The sequence below is a fragment of the Alligator sinensis genome, unplaced genomic scaffold, assembly GCF_000455745.1.
Source record: "Alligator sinensis unplaced genomic scaffold, ASM45574v1 scaffold67_1, whole genome shotgun sequence".
NCBI classification, from domain to species: Eukaryota; Metazoa; Chordata; order Crocodylia; family Alligatoridae; genus Alligator; species Alligator sinensis.
Genome location: NW_005842111.1, coordinates 925,016 through 930,707, shown reverse-complemented (window position 1 = coordinate 930,707; position 5,692 = coordinate 925,016). Strand labels below are relative to the sequence as shown.

Genomic DNA, 5,692 nt, shown 5'->3' with positions numbered 1-5,692 from the left:
CTGCTGAGAAAAAAAATAAGTCAAATACTAAATTTGCTAGCTAATGCAAGTATTAGTCTGCTAGCTGCATGTATAATTGTGTAAGTTTCTAGAAGCTTCTCATCAGGCAATCTTTTCACACAGAATCTTTGTTCCTGTCTAGTTTCCTATTTCAGGCCCCCATAATCTGTCTGCATATTATCTTTTTTGAGAGGGAACAGGTTTTGTTGTGACCTTCATCCTCAGTCTTTTGTTCCAGAGTCTTGGGAGGATAGAAGGCTGACTCTACTGCCAAATTGTAGTTTTGATATATTGACAACCAGGACATTCCCGCAACTTCAAGCTTTGGCTGGATCTGCTGGAAAATCTGAAGGTCTGTTGTCATTGCTCCAATTGCTGCTTATGTCACTTAGTTCTGAGAAAATCTAGAAAGAATTGGCATTTCTATTAATAGAAAAATGCCAGTCATCGATAGCATAGCAGTACAAGAAACCACTGCTATTACTGAAGGGAGCACTGCCTGGGAATTAGGGTGATGGATATTGGATATTTGTAAGGCCTCATTAATAGGGGAAAGGGATATCAAATTGTGCACCACAGGCATTTTTACATGACTATAAAACAATACAATCTTGGAAAAATAACTGAAAATCTGTACGTAATTTACAAAAACCAGCAACTGTTAGGAATTACTTTGGGGGTGGAAAGATGTATCCAAACCAGTCTGAATCTGAACTGTAATGGTTTTAGATGGTTAGAATTTCCTCTTTATATTCTCTCTCTATTAATTTCTACATCCTTGTTCATTAAACTGTCCATTTCTGTTAACAATTATTTTACCTGTTTTCTCCATTTAATCTTTCCCATATTCTTTTAGAAGTAAATGGCTACATACATTATACCTGCTCTGCAATCTGCAGCTTGTTAAGGACCTAAGTCAACTTCTACAGGATTTAGGCTTTTATTTTTTAAAAGTTTCTGGTCTATATCACAAAGAAAGTCATGATATAATCCAATTCAGTATTGTGATTTTTTTTTTGTATGTTTGTGCTCTGCTTTTTTTGTTTCTCAGTTTTTAATTTCTGGAGACTGATGGCCTTACATGGAAAGTACTGTTCTGCAATCATTTCTATACATTATTAACTATTAACTTCTGGCTAGTTTACAGTTTTATTGGATGAACGACTTCAAAGAGAGAAAAGATTGGTTGTTGGCAGGTCCATTTTCAGGGACTCTTAAAGCTAACACTGAAGTTCACTCAGACTAATTGACTTGCAGAGTTTCAATTGAAATAGTATTAATTTCTTGTTTCCTGTAAATTCATGTTGTAATAGTGTTTGAACAGATAATCACGATCAACTGAGACACTTGGTCTTGCAGGTCACAATACATGTAATATTATACATGCAGCACAATTTAGGACATGTAGTTGATTTTTTTTCTACCTGAAACCTTCCATGTTGGGTTCTGTAGGGCTTAGGTGTCTGACTAGGAGTTAGAGCAAAAACAACAGCAATAAATAAAAGTACAATTTAAGCCGTTGGGGGTAACTTGATGGAAAGTGGGTCAATATTAATTTTAGAGCCCTTGAGTAACTTTGGAAACCTTACCATAGTTGATTTACATACGTTTTGTGGAGCTAAATTTAGTATCTAGATTTAAATCTTTCTTTTACCAAATGGAAGATTTAGGTTTTGTAATTAAAAGGGAAATAGTCACCAGGGAAAATTACTGGCTTGTACTATGAATGTGTTTAATCGTTGTTCAGCATGACAAGATCAATTTGATGACTTCAGGTCTAATTTGTAGCAAGACTTCCATTTGGGGCTTGCTGCCTTACACTATAAAATACCCCAAGAATATGGAGGAGAACATGAGTGACTGGTGCCTCCTGAATCTGGGGAGGCACCCACAGAAGCCGTTGATGGTGGCAGCCCTGTCAGGGGGACACCAGCCCTACCGACAGAATCAGTGTCAGCCTTTGCGGGGAGGGAGGGCACTGGCCCCATCGGGGGGGCACATGCACCTCCGTGCACCCACTAGCAGTTGCCTATGGAGGAGAAATTTCCTTTATGCCTTCACAAACAAATCTCTCAAAATGTTCGTATTATTCATCCCAACACAAATTCCCTTTTTTCACTTAATGCTACTATTTTAAAGAAACCAATTGATTTTATTTGCCACTCCTTTTTTTTTTTTTTTTTTTTTTTTTTTAGAGACTTCTATCATATTCCATCTTAATTATTTCCTCTTTCTCTGGCCTCTTTCCTTGCATCTGTGAAGGATTTTTAGACTCATATTAGCTTATCAAGCCATTCCTGGACCCCTTTTTTCCGTCTTAGTGTGCTTGTCTGAGTTATGGAAGAAAACTATCCCCCTTTTTAGATCTTACCAATACAAGGAAATAGATTGGCAGTCTCAGTGAAATAATGATTCTGGAACAAGCCTTTTATTCTGAAAGGTAGATTCCACCCTATAGTATTGTTTGTCAGTTTCCCTAAGGAGACAAGCATTTAATTGACTTCTGATCTTGCCTGGCTAAAATAACAAATGGAAGAAATGGAAAGGAAGCCACGACATTTAAAGGACCTTCAGAATTTTGTCTTTTTTTAAAAATATTTTTATTTTTTTTGGTGTAAAACTTGTGGGGGGCATTTGACTGTTTAAACACCTAGCTGCAAAATCCAAAAGGGAGGCATAAGCTTTGTTCAGAATATTTGATAAACTGCTTGGTGATGAGTCAAAAGTTATCCATGAATAATCATGAGATATATAATTGCATTCCAGAACCTATTTAAAATTTGACAGAGATTAATTTAAATTGTCGACAAGGCACAATGATGATAACATAAATAGATAGATGCTTAACACCCAAGGCCAAAAGAAAAGTTTCTGTGACTGGACTTTGAATGTTATGAAGCATTTGCTACAACATCTGCAGTTTTCTTTTCCCTGCTAATTGCTGTGAACTTGTCTTTTGAAATCCTTGAATATATCTAAAAAGAGTTTTAATTATAGTGAACATACCAGAGAGGTGTGGCTTGAAACTGAATCTAAAAGTTTATCATAATCTACATACTGGAAATACTTTGTGCTACTCTAAAAAGAAATTCACAAAATTTCATGATAACTTTTAGAAATCAGTTAGATAGTATATCCTGTAACACTGCTGAGATCTGAACTTCTTTTCATTTTTTGTTGACAGCATTTTGAATGAAATATAAGATCTGCCAACAGCTGTGCTGATATGAATGCTTTATACCCATTTCCCAAGCGTTAATAGATCAACAATGTCACTGATATTTAAAATGTGATCATGAATATAGTTCATTTGCGTGGACTGGTAATGAGCATGAAAAGTAGAAAATGTAATACATAATGAATTTTGCTACTCAGAATTAATGATCATTCTTTATCATGTCTCCCCACAAAAACAAAATATTTTTATCAAATACCATTTTTCTCTGTACTTATTTTCTACATTTCATATGCAGAAATGAAATAGTAGAATATGCCTCTAATATAAAGAAAAAATCACATTTGCCTTACTTACATTAACAGTTCCAATGAATCAATCTAAAACAGATGAAATTTAAGTGAGGTGAGCATGTATTGTTTTAAATAGACCTAAAAGAAAGTGTTTCTTTAAAGTAGGACAAAATTACTTTTTTTTAACCTTTATACGTTCCCATGGGGTAATTTCATACCCCAGATGCATATTTTGTACAGCATCTTAAAGTTAGTTAATTCTAATTTTTTTTTTTTTTTAGGACATTCTCACCGCTCTCTGTGGATGAGAAACTGCCCAGGGTAACTTGTTACCCCAATGCAATTTCCATATAAATGACAGGCCTAGTCCTGTTTGACCACTTTGGGTGGATGCATCTGAAAGGTCAGCATTCATTCACACCTCATTCATGTCCACTTTGGGTATCCACGGTTACTAATGGATGGCCATCCTCCACTCTGTGTTTGCAGAAGATGTGGTAATCCCCTTTTTTGCAGGCTGCAAAGTCATCAAAACATCCTGCCCCTTGCCAATCCCACCCCCTTTTTCATGCCCAAATGCACCTCTGCTCTCTTTTCTCATGGCAAAACTCTGCTTCACCTCCCCCTTTCATAACATACAAGCTAGTTTGCCCTGCTTTTGTTGGATGTGAGGACAAGGAGCAAAGGGATTGCAGAAAAGAAATAGAACATCATATTTCAATACAGCGTACACTATGGAGTTCGCTTCAGTGGTAAGGGCTTGACACCCCCCATGCCCCTGTTACCTGCTTTCAATAAGCCCCATGCTTGTGTGGTTTCCGAACAGCATCCATCCACATTTCGCTTTCCTGTAAAGGGTGGATGCTGGTCTCTGGCTTCTATACCCAGGAGGAGAGGGTTCTACCTGTGCTTCCATAGGGCAGGCTGGAATTGCTTCTGTATTAGCATAGGTGAACAGGCTTGTCTTTCATTTTTATTTATATGCATTCAGCAGTAATCAGTTTTTTTTTCTTTTTTTCTGCAGTCCAGGATGAAAAGGCAGCGCATTTTCAGTGCTGAAGCCTTTCTTGCACAGGTAACCAGGGATGACAGTGCACATCCACTGATGAAATCTTATCCCAAGGCAGTGAGGATGCAGACTTTGTTACAGATATGGAAGATTGTTCAGAGCAAGAAGACCATGTGTCTATGGAAGCTTCATCTAGCTCAGATGAGGAGTTGGTGCTACAAGCAGAAGTGATGCGAACACTTCCAGAGGGAAAGGGAAGAGGACCAGCCTGGGGCTGCTGTGGAAGACTGAGGATAGCTACAGCAGGACATGGAGCAGAACCATTGCTATCACCCCCAGAAAATGTTGTAGATGATGACACCAGGAAGGAATGGCAGTGTGTGGGGAAAAAAAGTCAACAGCTAATACAAAATTGGAAAACAGCCAAGGACATAGTCTATGAAAGTTCTGGCCCAACAAGAGAAAGCATTAAAGACACAGTGGTGGAAACATTCCACCTCTTTCTTTCACAAGGTATTCTGACTATTATCATAAGATAAACAGAGAGGCAGAGAGAAGATTCAGGGAGTGGAATGATAGCCATCCTAAAAATAGAAAGGAGTGGAAAAAGCTGCATAAAACAGAGCTGGAAGCCTACATTGGCCTTCTACTGCAGAGTGATCTATACCAGAGTGTTCACAAGGCACTGGAGGGGTTGTGGGAGCAACGTACCGGGCATCCTTACTTCTATGCCACCATGAGTTTAAAACAATTCCGTCAAATCACCAACTACCTGAGATTTGACAACAAACTGACACAAGAGGAAAGGAGAGCTGTGGACAAGCTTGATACCTTCAGAGATATTTGGATACAATTCGTGGAACAGCTCAAGAAGTGGTATATTCCAGGAGTACAACTGATGGTTGATGAGCAGCTTATTATGTTCAGGGGTCATGTCCCTTGAGACAGTAAATGCTCAGCAAGCCTGCCAAAGATGGCTTGAAAATGTGGTGGTGCTGTGATGCAGCAGCATCATTCCCCCTGTTTGGAGACATCTACCTGGGCAAGCAACCAGAAGCTCCATGCCAAGGTAATCTTGGTACCCAGGTCATTGAAAAACTGAGTCATCCCTGGTACAAGATGGGAAGGAATATTGTGGGTGACAATTTCTTCACAAGTACTGACTTGGGAGGAAGACTGCTACATTAGGACTTGACCTATGTGGGTACAATTCAG

At 38.5% G+C, this 5,692-nt stretch overlaps 1 long non-coding RNA gene across 1 annotated transcript in view; it reads left to right on the top strand.

Annotated features, from left to right (window-relative positions):
* LOC112550441 overlaps positions 1-5,490 on the top strand; it is a 39,591-nt gene extending 34,101 nt beyond the window's left edge. Inside the window, exon 3 of the long non-coding RNA XR_003094293.1 lies at positions 4,493-5,490. This is a non-coding gene — a long non-coding RNA (uncharacterized LOC112550441). The remainder of the gene's footprint in view (positions 1-4,492) is intronic.
* The last annotated feature ends 202 nt before the right edge of the window (positions 5,491-5,692 follow it).